The sequence below is a fragment of the Triticum urartu genome, chromosome 4A (assembly GCF_056163025.1).
Source record: "Triticum urartu cultivar PI428250 chromosome 4A, HENAU_Tu73, whole genome shotgun sequence".
NCBI lineage: Eukaryota > Viridiplantae > Streptophyta > Magnoliopsida > Poales > Poaceae > Triticum > Triticum urartu.
Genome location: NC_141876.1, coordinates 452,075,095 through 452,094,238, shown reverse-complemented (window position 1 = coordinate 452,094,238; position 19,144 = coordinate 452,075,095). Strand labels below are relative to the sequence as shown.

The window sequence follows — 19,144 nt, the reverse complement described above, 5'->3', positions numbered from 1 at the left end:
TTCGAGGGACGTCATCGAGCTGAACGTGTGCTGAACTTGGAGGTGACGTACGTTCGGTACTTGATCGGTTGAATGGAGAAGACGTTCGACTACATCAACCATGTTAAACTAACGCTTCCGCTTTCGGTCTATGAGGGTACGTGGACATACTCTCCCCCTCTCATTGCTATGCATCTCCTAGATAGATCATGCGTGATCATAGGAATTTTTTTGAAGTTGCATGCTACGTTCCCCAAGAAGAAGAAGTTCGTCTACATCAACTGCGTTGAGAAATGCTTCCGCTTATGGTCTGCGAGGGTACGTAGACGCACTCTCCCGCTCGTTGCTATGCATCTCCGTGGATAGATCATTGCGTGTGCGTAGAATTTTTTTGTTTTCGATGCAACGTTTCCCAACAGTGGCATCACGAGCCAGGTCTATGCGTAGATGATATGCACAAGTAGAACACGAAGAGTTGTGGGCAGTGTTGGTGTCAAAACCGGCAAATCTTAGGTAGGGCGGCCCAAGCTGTGAGTCTAAGGATCAATGGTAACAAGGGACAGTGGGAACACGATGTTTACCCAGGTTCGGGCCCTCTTTATGGAGGTAAAATCCTACGTCCTGCTTGATTGTATTCGATGAGTATAGGGGTTACAAGAGTTGATCTACCTCGATTTCGTAATGACTAAACCCTAGTTGTCTAGCCTATAATTATTCTGATTACCTCTATCGATTAAACCCTCCAGTTTATATACACACCGAAGGTGCCTAGGGTTTGTACAGAGTCGGTTCGCAGAAGAAGGAAATAGTACATTCGGACACCAAACTTGTTGTCCATGCATACAGGAGTCCTACCCGGACACGGGGGATAGTCTTCTGCTTTATCGACATGGCCCATCAGTCCGACCCATATCGAATAGGCCGGACACCCGAGGACTCGCAAATCCAGGACTCCCTCGGTAGCCCCCGAACTTGCCTTCAATGACGATGTTGTATCCAGCTTATGTCTTCGGCTTTGCAAGGCGGGTTCTTCACCATACTCCGGATTGATGACAGTCCGGCTTTGACCTCCATGTTCCTTCTTTATGATTCCTTCCTGTTGTCGCCTCGATTTCCACACGCCAGGCGAATGCGAACGGTCCATACTTTTTTACAAATAACCCCCTTACCACGCGCGGGTGATACGTCTCCAACGTACCTATAAATTTTGATTGTTCCATGCTATTATATTATCTGTTTTTTATGTTTTATATGCACTAGTATGCTATTTTACATTATTTTTGGGACTAACCTATTAACCTAGAGCCCAGTGCCAGTTCCTGTTTTTTCCTTGTTTTAGAGTCCAAACGGAATGAAACTTCCGCGATGATTTCTCTTGGACCAGAAGACATCCAGAGGGCTTAGAGTGCACGTCGGGAAAGCCACGAGGCAGCCACAAGGTGGGGAGGCGCGCCCAGGGGGTAGGGTGTGCCCCCACCCTTGTGGGCCCCTCGTGACTCCACCGACCTATTTCTTCCGTCTATATATTCTCAAATACCCCAAAACCTTCCAGGGGAGCCACCAAACGACTTTTCCACTGCCGCAACCTTTTATACCCGCGAGATCCCATCTAGGGGCCTTTTACGGAGTCCTGCCGGAGGGGGATTCGATCATGGAGGGCTTCTACATCAACACCATTGCCTCTCCGATGAAGCATGAGTAGTTTACCTCAGACCTACGGGTCCATATCTAGTAGCTAGATGGATGCTTCTCTCTATTTGATTCTCAATACCATGTTCTCCTCGATGTTCTTGGAGATCTATTCAATGTAATACTTTTTTGCGGTGTGTTTGCCGAGATCCGATGAATTGTGGATGTATGATCAGCTTATCTATGAATATTATTTGAATCTCCTCTAAATTCTTATATGCATGATTTGATATCTTTGCAAGTCTCTTCGAACTATCGATTTGGTTTGGCCAACTAGATTGGTTTTTCTTGCAATGGGCGAAGTGCTTAGATTTGGGTTCAATCTTGCGGTGCTCGATCCTAGTGACAGAAGGGGAACCGACACGTATTGTATTATTGCCATCGAGGATAACAAGATGGGATTTTCATCATATTGCTTGAGTTTATCCCGCTACATCATGTCATCTTACTTAATGCGTTACTCGTTATTTGAACTTAATACTCTAGATGCAGGCAGGAGTCGGTCGATGTGTGGAGTAATAGTAGTAGATGCAGGCAAGAGTCGGTCTACTTGATACGAACGTGATGCCTATATTCATGATCATTGCCTTAGATATCGTCATAACTTCGCGCTTTTCTATCAATTGCTCAGCAATAATTTGTACACCCACCATAATATTTTCTATCTTGCGAGAAGCCTCTAGGGAAAACTAAGGGCCCCGGGTCTATTTTCCATCATATAAGTTTCCGATCTACAATTTTAGTTTCCGATTTACTTTCTTTGCAATCATTTACTTTTCGATCTATAAACCAAAAATATTACTTTACCGTTTATCCATCTATATCCGATCTCACTTTGCAAATAATCATGAAGGGATTGACAACCCCTTTGTTGCGTTGGGTGTAAGTTGGTGTTTGTTTGTGCAGGTATTCGGTGGCATGTCCGTTCTCTCCTACTGGATTGATACCTTGGTTCTCAAAAGCTGAGGGGAATACTTACTCTACTTTGCTGCATTACCCTTTCCTCTTCAAGGAAAAACCAACGCAAGCTCAAGAGGTAGCAGGAAGAATTTCTGGCGCCGTCACCGGGGAGATCTACGCCAACCCGAGACATACCAAGTACCCATCACAAACTCTCATCCCTCGCATTACATTATTTGCCATTCGCCTCTCGTTTTCCTTTCCCTCACTTCTGAAACGATTTAAAAAAATTGCCTTTTCTTTGCCCCTCTTCCGTCTGTCTTCTCCGGTTGCTTTTTGTGTGCTCGTATGTTGGATTGATTGCCTTGTCACCATGACTCCTCCCAAAAACGTTGACCCTCACCTTAGGAGGTTAGACCAAATTGAAAATAATGTTACAAGCTTCATGTCTTTACAATTTGAGCATAACAACTTCTTTAGAAATGAGCTCAAGGAGCATAAAAGTTTTATGGAACACATGAATAAAGAGCTTGATGATATGTCTAAGGAATTTTATGGTTTGAGATCTCAGTTTGCGCATCTTGAAAATTTAGTAGGTCAAATTTCTGATAAACAAGCTACTTTACTAAACAAAATGGCCGCCAAACCAGAGGTTTTGAATAATGATGAAGATCTTCAAGTGATTGATGTGACCCCTATTGAATCTTTGTTTTCCAGTGTAAATTTTGATAAAGATGGACTGGACATGAGTCAACTTTAGTTAGAAGGCGCCCCAATGATTCAGAGTTTTTAGATCTTGATGCAAAAAATGATAAAAGTGGGATTGGAGAGGTCAAAACTTTAGATAGCAATGAACCCACTCTTTTGTATTTCAAGGAATTTAATTATGATAATTGTTCTTTAATAGATTCTATTTCCTTATTGCATTCCATGTTGAATTATCCTCATGCTTATAATCAAAACAAAGCTTTTACTAAACATATCATTGATGCTATGATGAAATCTTTTGAAGAAAAGCTTGAATTGGAAGTTTCTATCCTAGAAAACTTTATGATGAGTGGGAACCTACTATTAAGATTAAAGATTATGAATGCCATGCTTTGTGTGATTTGGGTGCTAGTGTTTCCACGATTCCAAAAACTTTATGTGATGTGTTAGGTTTCCGTGAATTTGATGATTGTTCCTTAAATTTGCATCTTGCGGATTCCACTATTAAGAAACCTATGGGAAGGATTAATGATGTTCTTATTATTCAAATAGGAATTATGTTCCCGTATATTTCATTGTTCTTGATATAGATTGCAATCCTACATGTCCTATTATTCTTGGTAGACCTTTCCTTAGAACGATTGGTGCAATTATTGATATGAAAGAAGGAAACATTAGATTTCAATTTCTGTTAAGGAAGACACGGAACACTTTCCAAGAAAAAAAATTAAGTTGCCGTATGAATCTATTATGAGAACCACTTATGGACGGCATGCCAAAGATGATAACACTTAGATCTATTCGTGTTTTATGCCTAGCTACGGGCGTTAAACAATAGCGCTTGCTGGGGGCAACCCAATTTTATTTTTGTGTTTGCTTTTTAGGTTCTGTTTTGCATTTAGTAATTAATCTAGCCTATGGTTAGATGTGGTTTTATGTTTTAATTAGTGTTTGTACCAAGTAAGACCTTTGGGATAGCTTACGGTATATAAATAGGCAAAATAGGTGATGTGGCAACTAATTAATATAAAAAAAATATGATAACATAATATGTTACCGTAATATCACACATACCAAAATAAGATGAGTCTATAACCTAATAAAAAAATATTGCATGACATCACACATAAATTACTACATATCCATTATAGAGGTATTAGCATATATAGATTACAAAAATATGCATGTTAGTAGTGTAAGTTATTTTCCACCATGATCAACCTAATGGTTGATTCGATCTTACTGAAAAAAAGAAACTTTTGCGCTCAGGAGATTAGTTTTCATTTTTAGCAGAAGCGCGATAAAATACTCATCCATTCTGCAGAGGACTAATAAACAAATTGCTTAGGCCGTCCTAATTTCTTAGGATTTTTGGAGTTACTTAAGTATTCGAAATCTCCAGATTGCTACACATTGTTCTGTTTCTAACAGATTCTGTTTTTGACAGATTCTGTTTTTCGCGTGTTGTTTGCTTATTTTGATGCATCATGGCTAGTATTGGGGGGTATGAACCATGGAAAAGTTGGAATATGGTAGATATTACACCAATATAAATAAATAATGAGTTCACAACAGTACCAAAAGTGGTGATTTATTTTCTTATACTAACAGAGCTTATGCGATTTTATATTTAGTTTTGTGTTGTGAAGTTTTCAAGTTTTGGGTAAGGATTTGATGGACTATGGAATAAGGAATCTTGGGGATGCCCAAGGCACCCCAAGGTAATATTCAAAGACAACCAAGAGCCTAAGCTTGGGGATGCCCCGGAAGGCACCCCCTCTTTCGTCTTCGTCTATCAGTAACTTTACTTGAGGCTATATTTTTATTCACCACATGATATGTATTTTGCTTGGTGTGTCTTGTATGAATTGAGTCTTTGCTTTTTAGTTCGCCACAATCATCTTTGCTGTACACACCTTTTGAGAGAGATACGTATGAATCGTGATTTATTAGAATACTCTATGTGCTTCACTTTTATCTTTTTAGAGCACGGCGGTGGTTTTATTTTATAGAAATTGATGAACTCTCGCTATTCACTTATATTATTTTGAGAGTCTTTAAAACAGCATGGAATTTGCCGGGGTTATAAAATTAATCCTAATATGATAGGCATCCAAGAGGGATATAATAAAAAACTTTCATATAAATTGCATTGAATACAATGAGAAGTTTGATTCCTTATGATTGTTTTAAGATATGAAGATGGTGATATTAGAGTCATGCTAGTAAGTAGTTGTGAATTTGAGAAATACCTGTGTTAAGGTTTGTGAGTGTAACGCCCAAGATGCGGCTATATCTCCTACATGTTGAGGCATGACTTAGAGGCATAACCGCATTTTGATATGATAGCAAGAAGGGTCATCTTCACACATTCCCATGTAAATGAATAATAAAGTAAATAGTTGGCTTACAATCGCCACGTCACACAATGATCAAATTATTCATACATCAATCAGAGTACACACAAGGTCCAACTACAGACGGATCCAAATGAAAAGAAGACAACCACCCATGCTAAGTCCCGATCGTCCCTACTTGGCACCAATACTAATCATCCAGAAAGGAAACATAGTAACGGCATAGGTCTTTGTCGAACTCCCAGTTGAGTTCAATGGCATCACCTGCATCGGTAACATCGGCACCTGCAACTGTGTTTGTAGTGTCCGTGAGTCACGAGGAATCAACATTCTCAAAACCCACGAGATCAAGACTATTTAAGCTTAAAGGTAGGATGTGGTAATAAGGTGGAGTTGCATCAAGCACTAAGAAAATATGGTGGCTCACATACGAGTACAAGAGTAAGATGAGAAACTACGCAACACACGCAGAGATAGAAGTGATCAAGAAGTGATCCTGAACTACTTACATTCAAACATAACCCCACCGTGTTCTCTTCCCGAACCTCGTCGAAAAGAGACCATCACGGTTACACACGCGGTTGGCGCATTTTAATTAAGTCAAGTGTCAAGTTCTCTACAACCGGATATTAACAAATTCCCATCTGCCACATAACCACGGGCACGGCTCTCGAAAGTTTAAACCCTGCAGGGGTGTCCCAACTTAGCCCATGACAAGCTCATGATCCGTGGAGACAATCCTCCATCACGGGACCCTCCGATCAGACTGGGAATCCCAGTGCACAAGACATTTCGACAATGGTAAAACAAAACCAGCAAGATTGCCCGATGTGTCGACAAATCCCGATAGGAGTCGCACGTATCTTGTTCTCAGGGCACACCGGATGGGCAAGACGTCGGGTTGGCTGAGACCCTGGTTGTCCAGGGGGCGCCAGACATTGGCCAGGTTGGATCAGCACTCAAAGGAACACTGGGCCGGTTTATTGATTAAGAATCCTCGGGTTAATTACTCCCTATGCATATTTTAGTTGTTATTAGGCAAATGATAAAACCAATGTTGGGCCTTTATGGAAGAGTTTCATTCAAAGCGAACTGTCAAGAAGGGCCCATAAACCCTCACCGTGTTAGGGACGCAAAATTCAAGGAACATAACACCGGTATGACGGAAACTAAGGCGGCACGAGTGGAACAAAACACCGAGCAAAAGGCCAAGCCTTTCACCCTTTGGCAAGTATATAGATGAATTAATTAAATAAGAGATATTGTGATATCCCAACATATCCATGTTCCAACATGGAACAACCTGCACTGCACCTGCAACTAGCAACGCTATAGGAGGGACTGAGCAAAAGCGGTAATACAGCCAAACAACGGCTTGCTAGGAAGGTGGGTTAGAGGCTTGACATGGCAATATGGGAGGCTTGATAAACGAGTGGTAGGTAGCGTGACATAGCGATAGAGCGAACAACTAGCAAGCAAAGATAGAAGGGATGTCGGGGGTAATGACCATCTTGCCTGCAAAGTTCTCAGGGTTGTCGAAAGCTTGCTCCTCGTAAACGTACTTGACAGGATCCTCATTCATGAACTCGTCTCCCGGCTATACCCAAAGCAAGAACACAAGCAAGGGAACAACAATCAATCACGGTGCAATGCACAAGCAACATGATGCAAGACGTGTCATTGAATGAAATATATGATGTGCAACGCATATGGGTACTCCGGAAGGGAAAAGATGAATGTGGCACCAACTTGGCAAACCAAGCATGCCACTAGATAGATTGGGATATTTCGGTTGAAATCGATATGAAGATCACTAGCAATGGATGCACAATTTGCAAAATGATGAGCAAAACAAGAACAATGCAAAATTGCGCTTAACAGCAACATAGCACTTAAGATGCATCATGAAAGTATGCTACATCACTCTAACATAAAAAGAAAACTCAAGGCAGTGAAGTACGGGTGAAGCTCTACATATCATGAACACTGAGCTACTGCTAGAACTCACTAAAACAAGTCTAAAATAGCATGGAAAAAATGCAAATGACAACAGTTTAACAGACTTAGCAGAAATTCACTGATCATGGCAGAAACAGAATCAGGTAGCAAAGTTTAGAGCTAGTAAACTACATGCTACAGGAACATATCATGGCAAACTTGAGCATGGCATGCTAGCACTAAAGGCAATGAACAAAACTCCCTTACTGAACTTGAGCCAAAGATCCACAGAAAAGATGGTAGCATCAATGCAAACATGGCAAGTGATATGAACAGATTCAGACTTAGTCGAAATACATGGCATGGCAGAAACAGATTCATGTTGGCATGTTTGCGAGCTTGTGCAACTCACCACAAAGCATTTCATGGCATAAGAAAGCAACCAACAGTAAGAAGACACATTTATGGCTAAACATGGCAATAACATGGACATAGGGTGCATGGATCACTAGCAAAACACATGGCAAAAATGAACTTCCTGTTAACAGACTGACAACAATATTATTTGGCAAAAAGAGAGCATGGTAATGACAAGCTAAAGTACCCCATTATTACAAACAAAGGCATGGATGGATAGAGCATAGCAATATCTACAAAACATTCTTACTGAACTTCATCAAAATATGCATGGATTCACTAGTAGCAACGAGTTAACATGGCAACCTAATGTAGGAGGATAATACTTAGCAGAAAACACTAAGCCACTGAAATCAGCAACATCAAGTTGCCTACTTGTGCTAGTCCCCACAGGCCACATAAAAATACAAGGATTGCACCACTGTAAAGATGGCATGAAGATGCCCGTACAACATGTAGACATGATGCTAAAAAGATAAACACACAAAATGTTATGAAAAAGACAAAATAACAAGTTATGATAGTTTCCAGCAGATCACATCATATAGAACTTTTGCAACGATGATTAGGGCAACAAAATGGACAGTAACATGCATGCAAATTATACCACCATGAATAGCATCACGAGATGAACATTTCGACATAACATACACGTGAAACGGAGCTACAAGCACGGAACTATGACATGATGAAGGGGCGCCATTGGAATTGGATTTCAGGGACTTAGAAGAAAAATAGACTTCGAGATCTAGGGTTTGGGCACGGAAGCCGAGGTTAACGGCGGCGGCAGCGGCTTCTCCGGAGACCAGGGCGGCGAGTGCCGGGAGGAGGCCGGGCGGCACAGATCCGGGCGGCGCCGACCCGGATCTGGTCGGAGGTGCGGCAAGGAGGCGGCGGTGCACCCCGCGCGACGAGGTGGAGGCGGTGGCCGAAGCGTTCGGCGGTGGCGTGGAGGACGGCGGCGGGCGAGGCGCTGCGGCGGCGGGCGGCGGCTCGGGTGCGCGGGCCTGGTGGGCCGGCGGTGGTGCAGCGAGGTGGGACACGTAGCGGCAGGCGGTTGGTCTGGGGCGGCGGCTAGACGCGTCCAGCACCGACGGACGTGTCCGGCGTGGAGGGAGAAGGTGGAGCTAGGTTTTCTTGCCCGAGATTTGGACAGGGGAGGCCTATTTATAAATTGTGGGAGCTAGGAGAGGGCTATTGAGGTACGGTTTTCGCCCACATGATCATGATTCAACGACGGAGAGCATGGAGGAGATTTAGATGGGCTAGTGGGCTGTTATGGAGGGGTGCTGGGTTGCACGAAGAGAGGGGTTTTCGGCGGTTACACGGTTAACCGTTGGGGCATCAAACGACCTCCAAATGGAATGAAATTTGATAGGCGGCCTACCGGTGATGTACCAAGGCCACTCGACAAATCTCGGTCCATTCCGAGAACGTTTTTATCCCGCTCACAAAACGAGATCTGAGAGGTGCAACGGGTGCATGTGTGAGTGTCGGATCCCGAAACGGACAACAGGGAAAAAGACCGGATGCATGAGACGAACACGAATGCAAATGAGATGCACATGATGACATGAACAAAATGCAAGACGATGACAAAACCCAACCACACAGGATATATCATATAAAATTGCCGAAAATGGCAAGAGTTTGAGTTACAATTATGGAATGTTACATCTGGGACATTACAACTCTCCACCACTACAAGAGGATCTTGACCCGAGATCTAGGACAGAATTCTGGATATTCGGAACAGAGGTGATCCTCGCGCTCCCATGTAACTTCTCGGTCGGAATGGTGAGACCACTTAACTTTGAGGAATTTGATCGACTTGTTGCGAGTTTTGCGCTCGATTTCTTCAAGAATGGCAACGGGATGCTCATGATAAGACAAGTCTTCTTGGAGGTCAATCTCTTCGAAGTTGATAGTGCGCTCGGGTGTCCCGAAGCACTTGCAAAGTTGTGACACATGAAACTCATCGTGCACATTTGAGAAGTTAGAAGGGAGCTCAATCTGATAAGCAAGGTCGCCTCTTTTGCCAATGATCTTGAAAGGACCCACATATCTAGAGGCAAGCTTCCCTTTGATACCGAAGCGTTGAGTGCCTTTCATGGGAGAGACACGGAGATAGACATGGTCTCCGATCTCGAAAGCCAAGTCATGGTGCTTGCTATCATAGTAACTCTTCTGGCGCGATTGCACGGCTTTGATATTTTCACGGATGACTTTATACATTTCTTCAGCTTCTGTGATCAAGTCATTGCCAAGAAGTTGGCGTTCACCAGTCTCGGACTGGTTGAGAGGAGTACCACACTTTCTGCCATAAAGAATTTCGAATGGGGCCTAGCCCGAACTTGCTTGGAAGCTATTGTTGTAGGAGAACTCGACATATGGGAGGCAGTCTTCCCACTTCATACCGAAAGAGATGACACAAGCTCTGAGCATGCCCTCGAGGATTTGATTGACTCTCTCAACTTGGGCACTTGTTTGAGGATGAAAAGCCGTGCTGAAGCGAATGTTGGTGCCCATGGCCTTTTGGAAGGAGTCCCGTAACTTGGAAGTGAAAATGCTTCCGCGGTCTAAAGAGATCAATTGTGGAATCCCGTGCAACGAGACTATTCTGGAGGTATATAGCTCTGCCAACTGAGCTGTCGTGATAGATTCTTTGATTGCATGTAAATGAGCCACTTTTGTAAGCTTGTTAATGACAACGAAGATATCATCATTCCCTCGCTTGGACTTTGGAAAGCCAGTGACAAAGTCCATTTCGATATGATCAAACTTCCATTCTGGAATAGCAAGAGGTTGGAGGAGACCAGCTGGTCGTTGATGTTCTGCTTTCACCCTTCGATAGACATCACATTCATTCACGAATTGAGCAACCTCTTGCTTCATTCGAGTCCACCAATACGACTGCTTGAGGTCATAGTACATCTTCGAACTGCCTGGATGGATGGAAAGAAGAGAATTGTGCGCTTCGTTCATTATGACCTTCCTTAGATCACCTTTAGGAACCACAATCCGGTCCTCGAAGGATAAGATGTCCTTGTCATCTATGCGATAGCACTTGTATTTGGGTAAGCCCTTGGCAACACCATGTTTCACCTTCTTCACCATGGTATCAAGGAGTTGTGCCTCACGAATTTGATCTTCCAAAGGTGGAGTGACTTGAAAGTTGGCAAGAAAACCTTGAGGAACAACTTGAAGGTTGAGCTTTCGAAATGCTTCACAAAGATCCGGTTGGAATGGCTTGAGAATTAAGCTGTTGCAATAAGCCTTTCTGCTCAAAGCATCTACAATCACATTAGCCTTGCCTGGAGTGTACTCAATGCTTGGATTGTACTCTTGAATCATTTTGACCCAACGAGCTTGCTAGAGGTTGAGGTTGGGTTGAGTGAAGATATATTTGAGGCTCTTGTGATCGGTGAAAATGCCCACTTGCCTTCCCAACATGAGATGTCTCCATGTTCTTAATGCATGGACAACTACCGACAACTCAAGATCGTGAGTGGGGTAGTTCCTTTCATTTGGCTTCAAATAACGAGAAGTATAGGCCACAACTTTCTTCTCTTCCATTAACACAACACTGAGACCTTGCAACGAGGCATCACAGAAAACTTCATATGGCTTGGACCCATCAGGAGGAGTTAGGACAGGAGCCGAGATGAGTTTCTCTTTGATAGTGTTGAAGGCAACGTCACACTCAGGAGTCCAGGAATACTTGACGTGCTTCTGGATGAGGTTGGAAAGAGGCTTAGAAATCTTTGAGAAATTCTCAAAAAATCTCCAGCAATAGCTTGCAAGCCCAAGGAAATTGCGGAGCTGCTTGACGTTCTGAGGAGGCTCCCAGTTCACAATTGTAGAAACCTTCTCTGGATTAATAGAAATGCCCTTGGTGGAGATGATGTGGCCAAGGTAAAGAACTTTATCAAGCCAAAATTCACATTTGGAGAACTTTGCGTAGAGTTGATACTCTCTGAGCTTGTCGAGCACCAATTGCAAATGTTTGGCATGATCCTTCTTATTCTTGGAGAAAACTAGGATATCGTCAAGATATACCAGGACGAATTCATTGGTGTAGGGGTTGAAGATGAAGTTCATCATGCGAGAGAAAGTTGGAGGGGCATTAACAAGCCCGAAGGACATGACAGTATATTCATAAGAACCAAAGCTTGTTCTGAATGCTGTCTTTGGGATATCTTCTTCACGAATGCGAATATGATGATAACCCATACGGAGGTCAATCTTGGAAAACACCTTTGCACCTTTGAGTTGTTCGAATAGCTCATTGATATTGGGAAGTGGGTATTTATTCTTGATTGTCTTCTTGTTCAATGGGCGGTAATCGATGCAAAGTCGGTCCGTGCCATCCTTCTTCTGGACAAAAAGAACACCACAACCCCATAGAGATGAACTTGGTCTGGTCAGACCCAGACGCTCTTGTTCACCAAGCTGTTTCTTCAATTCTCTCATCTCTTTTGGCCCAAGATTGTATGGGCGCTTGCAAAACGGGTTCTGTGCCGGGCTCAAGATCAATAACGAACTCGACTGGTCGGTGAGGAGGCATACCTGGAAGCTCTTCTGGAAAGACATCTTGATACTCACAAGCCACTGGAATCTGAGAAATAGCGTCTAACTCTCCCTTCTCATTGAGAGAGAACAACCGAACGGTTTCATCACGAGCAGCATAGATGATCACATCCTCAGAAGGGTGCGTCAATTTAATCTCCCTAGAAGCGCAATCAAGAAAGGCCTTGTGCTGAGAAAGCCAATCCATGTCGAGAATGAGATCAATATCAGAGTCGCCAAGAACCATTGGAGAAGCCATAAATTTATAATTGCCCATTCTGATGCCAACATTCGGAACCATCATTTTGGTATGCATGAACAAACCCGGAGAGGAAACCGATAACGGACTAGGTAGATCAACAATATGTAAATTGTGCATGGTTGCAAAAAGCCTTGATATGAATGAAATAGATGCACCATTATCGAATAATTTTTTTGCAGGAATATCATTAACTGGGAGATTACCCATGATCACTTCTGAACCCTATGCTTGAGCTGAATTCATCATGTTCACCCTTGCCGCCTTGGGATTGTACTTGACAACTGCATTGCTTGCTGACCGGACAGGAGGAGGAGGCGGAAGGCGCCTTTGGTTGAAGCACTTATTGGAATAGTGACCCTTCATAACACACTTGTGACAAGTGACCTCTAAAAGCGGACGGAAAGGTGGCGGAGTAGGACCACCTGTCCTTGGAGCCTGAGACTTGTTGCGATAGCCTGGGTTGGGTGGGTGGGAAGATCCACGACCACCTGAGTTCCTCTGCTGGTAGGGCTGACGAAACGGAGGAGGTGGAGGAAGCCAGAACTTTTGTTGCTTAGCTGCCACTTGAGAGGAAGAAGACGAGTGAACTGCATCCCTGATTATCTTCTTTGAAGCCTCACACCTGAGCTGAGCAGCTTCTTGCCTCAGGGCCATGTTGTAGAACTGATCAAACAGAGTAGGCTCAACAAGAACGAGAGCTAATTGCAGATCCTCTCTGAGGCCACCCCTGAAGTGATAGACCATGCTCTTTTCATCAGGAACGTCCTGCCTTGCCAAGCGAGCAAGCTTCTGAAACTGGATGTTGTATTGATGCACGGACAGGCTTCCTTGCTTGAGATTGCGGAATTCCTGATGCCTGCTCTCGACAACACTTGTTGGAATGTGATGAGCTCGAAAGTCCCGGCAGAAGTCAGTCCTGGTAATCACTCAGCCCCCTCTGGAATCTTTGTACTGCTGATACCAATCTGCTACTTGGTCCTTGAGCTGAAAAGAAGCGAACTTGACGTAGTCCTCAGGCTTGACATTGCTGCATTCAAAATGCTTGTTGATGTCGATGAGCCAATCATCAGCGTCCATGGCCTGGGCACAAGCGTTGAAAGACTTTGGCTGATTTGCAAGAAACTGGTTGAGGGTAGCAAACTGAGGTTGATTGTTGAATTGCCCTTGGCCTTGATTTCCTTGGTTGCCTTGACCTTGGTTGCGCTCTTGCAAGAGCTAAAGAAGCATTTGGGTATTGGTGTTGGTGACGCCGTCACAGCTTGCCATGCCTCCGGAGGCAGAGGAGGTGGCGGAGGGTTGAACTGCTCTCCATCAGTACATTGCGGATTCAGACACGTTGGGGGAGCCACCCTAAAGAGGTGACAACCGTTAGAACCATGATAGACAAGGTGAATCAACGGACATATATGTGCAAAGAAGTCTTCACAATAAACATTCGAACATAGATTGAACGAATGAATTCCAAAGTTAGCATTACAAGACTATTAAGGTGAGAAGCCACTTAGACAAATGTTGATGAATGAAACAACAAGGTACGATTGGAACAAATAAATGGTAAGGATTACCCAATCCCATACCAATTATCTGTCAGAAGAATAACTAAAAGCTACTTGAATTCCCACGTATTAACTCCCGAAACTTTCTGGTTATGCAATCTGGTGTTGGGGATACAGGGAGGCACAATATATATCACACAACTAACAAGCCCTCTACTCCACTGTATCCATCCGTAAACACATAACCAAGAAAACTCTGGAAATCATGTACCTCGACCTTCGAAAAGCATCCATTATACTAGCTATGGCAATACTCCCGAACTCCCTCCCCAGTACTGGGTGGTGTCGAGGTTATCTCACCACTAGCTACATAAAAGAGATTTTCGATGTCGGCGAGCTAAGGTATACCGGAACGGCAACGATAAAATTGTCATGAAAACACCTCGGAGCTCAACTCCCCGGGACACTGCCACAACCCCTAAATGTCAGGAGGCACCAAGAACAATGTTCTCGTCACAACAATATCGGAACGATCCCAAGATACCCATGTAATCCTAATTTTTTTTAGTGAAAATGAGGAGAGGAAAGTCAAAACATCTACGTCAGGAGTCCTTGCCAGTGCGACGAAGGGGGCCGACAAGTAAAAAGAATCCTATTCAATGGTATATATAATCCTAAGACTCAACTTTTTTGTTCTACACTCAACAACATCAGCGGTTCGATCAAGCAGGGGGCTCCTAAGTCGGGATGGCTCTTATTACTAACTTGTAACACCCAAGATGCGGCTATATCTCCTACGTGTCGAGGCACGACTTAGAGGCATAACCGCATTTTGGTATGATCGCAAGAAGGGTCATCTTCACACATTCCCATGTAAATGAACAAGAAAGTAAATAGTTAGCTTACAATCACCACGTCACACAATGATCAAATTATTCATACATCAATCAGAGTACACACATGGTTCGACTACGGACGGATCCAAATGAAAAGAAGACAACCACCCATGCTAAGTCCCGATCGTCCCTACTGGGCACCACTACTGATCATCCGGAAAGGAAACATAGTAACGGCATATGTCTTCGTCGAACTTCCAGTTGAGTTCAATGGCATCACCTGCATCGGTATCATCGGCACCTGCAATTGTGTTTGTAGTGTCTGTGAGTCACGAGGACTCAGCAATCTCAAAACCCGCGAGATCAAGACTATTTAAGCTTAAAGGTAGGATGTGGTAATACGGTGGAGCTACAGCAAGCACTAAGCAAATATCATGGCTGACATACGAGTATAAGAGTAAGATGAGAAACTACACAACGGACACAGATCTAGAATTGATCAAGAAGTGATCCTGAACTACTTCCATTCAAACATAACCCCACCATGTTCTCTTCTCAAACCTTGTCGAAAAGAGACCATCACGGTTACACATGCGGTTGGCGCATTTTAATTAAGTCAAGTGTCAAGTTCTCTACAACCGGATATTGAAAAATTCCCATCTACCACATAACTGCGGGCACGGCTCTCGAAAGTTTATAACCTGCAGGGGTGTCCCAACTTAGCCCATGACAAGCTCACGATCCGCGGAGACAATCCTCCATCGCGGGACCCTCCGATCAGACTCGGAATCCCGGTGCACAAGACATTTCAACAATGGTAAAACAAAACCAGCAAGACTGCCCAATGTGCCGACAAATCCTGATAGGAGTCACACGTATCTCATTCTCAGGACACACCGATGCGCAAGACATCGGGTTGGCTGAGACCCTAGTTGCCCAGGGGGCACAGGACATCGCCCAGGTTGGACCAGCACTCAGAGGAACACTGGCCCGGGTTGTCGATTAAGAATCCTCGAGTTAATTACTCCCTATGCATATTTTAGTTGTTATTACGCAAATGGTAAAACCAATGTTGGGCCTTGATGGAAGAGTTTTATTCAAAGCGAACTGTCAAGAGGGGCCCATAAACCCTCACCGTGTTAGGGACGCAAAATTCAAGGAACATAACACCGGTATGACGGAAACTAAGGCGGCAAGAGTGGAACAAAACACTAAGCAAAAGGCCAAGCCTTCCACCCTTTGGCAAGTATGTAGATGCATTAATTAAATAAGAGATATTGTGATATCCCAACATATCCATGTTCCAACATGGAACAACCTTCACTACACCTGCAACTAGCAATGCTATAAGAGGGGCTGAGCAAAAGCGGTAATATAGCCAAACAACAGTTTGCTAGGAAGGTGGGTTAGAGGCTTGTAATGGCAATATGGGAGGCTTGATAAACAAGTGGTAGGTAGTGCGACATAGCGATAGAGCGAACAACTTGCAAGGAAACATAGAAGTGATATCAGGGGTAATGATCATCTTGCCTCCAAAGTTCTCAGGGTTGTCGAAAGCTTGCTCCTCGTAAACATACTCGATAGGATCCTCGTTCACAAACTCGTCTCCCGGCTCTACCCAAAGCAAGAACACAAGCAAGGGAACATCAAACAATCACGATGCAATGCACAAGCAACATGATGCAAGATGTGGCATGGAATGCAATATATGATGTGCAATGCATATGGGTACTCCGGAAGGGAAAAGATGAATGTGGCACCAACTTGGCAAACCAAGCATGCCACTGGATAGATTGAGAGATTTCGGTTGAAATCGATATGAAGATCACTGGCAACGGATGCACGGTTTGCAAAATGACGAGCAAAACAAGAACAATGCAAAACTGCGCTTAACAGCAACATAGCACTTAAGATGCATCATGAAAATATGCTACAACATTCCAACATAAAAACAAAACTCATGGTAGTGAAGTACGGGTGAAGCTCTACAAATCATGAATACCAAGCTACTACTAGAACTCACTAAAACAAGTCTAAAACAGCATGGCAAAAATGCAAATGACAATAGTTTAACAGACTTAGCAGAAATTCACTGATCATGGTAGAAACAGAATCAGGTAGCAAAGTTTAGAGCTAGTAAACTACATGCTACAGGAACATATCATGCGAACTTGAGCATGGCATGCTAGTACTAAAGGCAATGAACAAAACTCCCTTACTGAACTTGAGCCAAAGATCCACAGAAAAGATGGTAGCATCAATGCACATGGCAAGTGATATGAACAGATTCAGACTTAGTAGAAATACATGGCATGGCAGAGGCAGATTCATGTTGGCATGTTTGCGAGCTTGTGCAACTCACCACAAAGCATTTCATGGAATAACAAAGCAACCAACAATAAGAAGACACATTTATGAAGCTAAACATGGCAATAGCATGGACATAGGGTGCATGGATCACTAGCAAAACACATGGCAAAAATGAACTTCCTGTTAACAGACTGACAACAATATTATTTGTCAAAAAGAGAGCATGGTAATGACAAGCTACAGTACTCCATTATTACAAACAAAGGCATGGATTGATAGAGAATAGCAATATCTACAAAACATTCGTACTGAACTTCATCAAAATATGCATGGATTCACTAGTAGCAACGAGTTAACATGGCAACCTAATGTAGCAGGATAATACTTAGCAGAAAACACTAAGTCACTAAAATCAGCAACATCAAGTGGCCTACTTGTGCTAGTCACCACAGGGCACATAAAAATACAGGGATTGCACCACTGTAAAGATGGCATGAAGATGCTCCTAAAACAAGTAGACATGATGCTAAAAAGATAAACACACAAAATGCTATGAAAAAGACAAAACAACAAGTTATGATAGTTTCGAGCAGATCACATCATATAGCACTTTTGCAATGATGATTAGGGCAACAAAATGGACAGTAACATGCATCCAAATTATATCACCATGGAGAGCATCACGACATGAACATTTCGACATAACACACACGCGAAACGGAGCTACGACCACAGAGTTATGACATGATGAAGGGGCACACGTGGAATTGGATTTCAGGGACTTGGAAGAAAAATAGACCTCGAGATCTGGGGTTCGGGCACGAAAGCCGAGGTCAACGGCGGCGGCAGCGGCTTCTCCGGCGACCAGGGGCGGCGAGCGCTGGGAGGAGGTCGGGCGGCGCGGATCCGGGCGGCGCCGGCCCGGATCTGGCCGGAGGTGCGGTGAGTAGGCGGCAGCGCGCGCCGCGTGACGAGGCGGAGGCAGTGGCCGGCGCATTCGGCGGCGGCGTGGAGGACGGCGGCAGGCGAGGCGCGGCAGCGGCAGCGTGGGAGGCGAGCGGGCAACGGCTCGGGCACGCAGGCCAGGAGGGCCCCATGCGGGGCTGGCGGGCCGGCGGTGGTGCGGCGAGGTGGGACACGTGGTGGCGGGCGGTTGGTACGGGGCGGCGGCTGGACGCCTCCGGCGCCGGCGGACATGTCCGGCTCACGAAATGAGATATAAGAGGTGCAAAAAGTGCATGTGGCGGTGTGGGAGGCGAGCGGGCGGCAGCGCGGGAGGCGAGCGATCAGGCGACCCATTCCGAGAATGTTTTCTCTGGCTCACGAAACGAGATCTGAGAGGTGCAACGAGTGCATGTGTGAGTGTCGGATCCCGAAATGGATCAAAAAGACCGGATGCATGAGACGAACACAAATGCAAATGAGATGCACATGATAACATGAGAGGACATGCATGACATGAACAAAATGCAAGATGAGGACAAAACCCAACCACAGAGGATATAACATATAACATTGTCGGAAATGGCAAGAGTTGGAGTTACAATTATGGAATGTTACATCCGGGACGTTAGAGTGAGTCCCGTAGCATGCACATATGATGAACCATTATGTAACGAAGTTGGAGTATGAGATATATTTTTTAATTGTCTTCCCTTATGAGATGAGGCCGGGGACGAGCGA

General features: G+C 44.2%; 1 pseudogene; it reads right to left on the bottom strand.

Moving 5' to 3' along the window:
* The window catches only part of LOC147976139 (uncharacterized), a 56,007-nt pseudogene extending 37,247 nt beyond the window's left edge, over positions 1 to 18,760 (bottom strand).
* Positions 18,761 to 19,144: the final 384 nt, after the last annotated feature.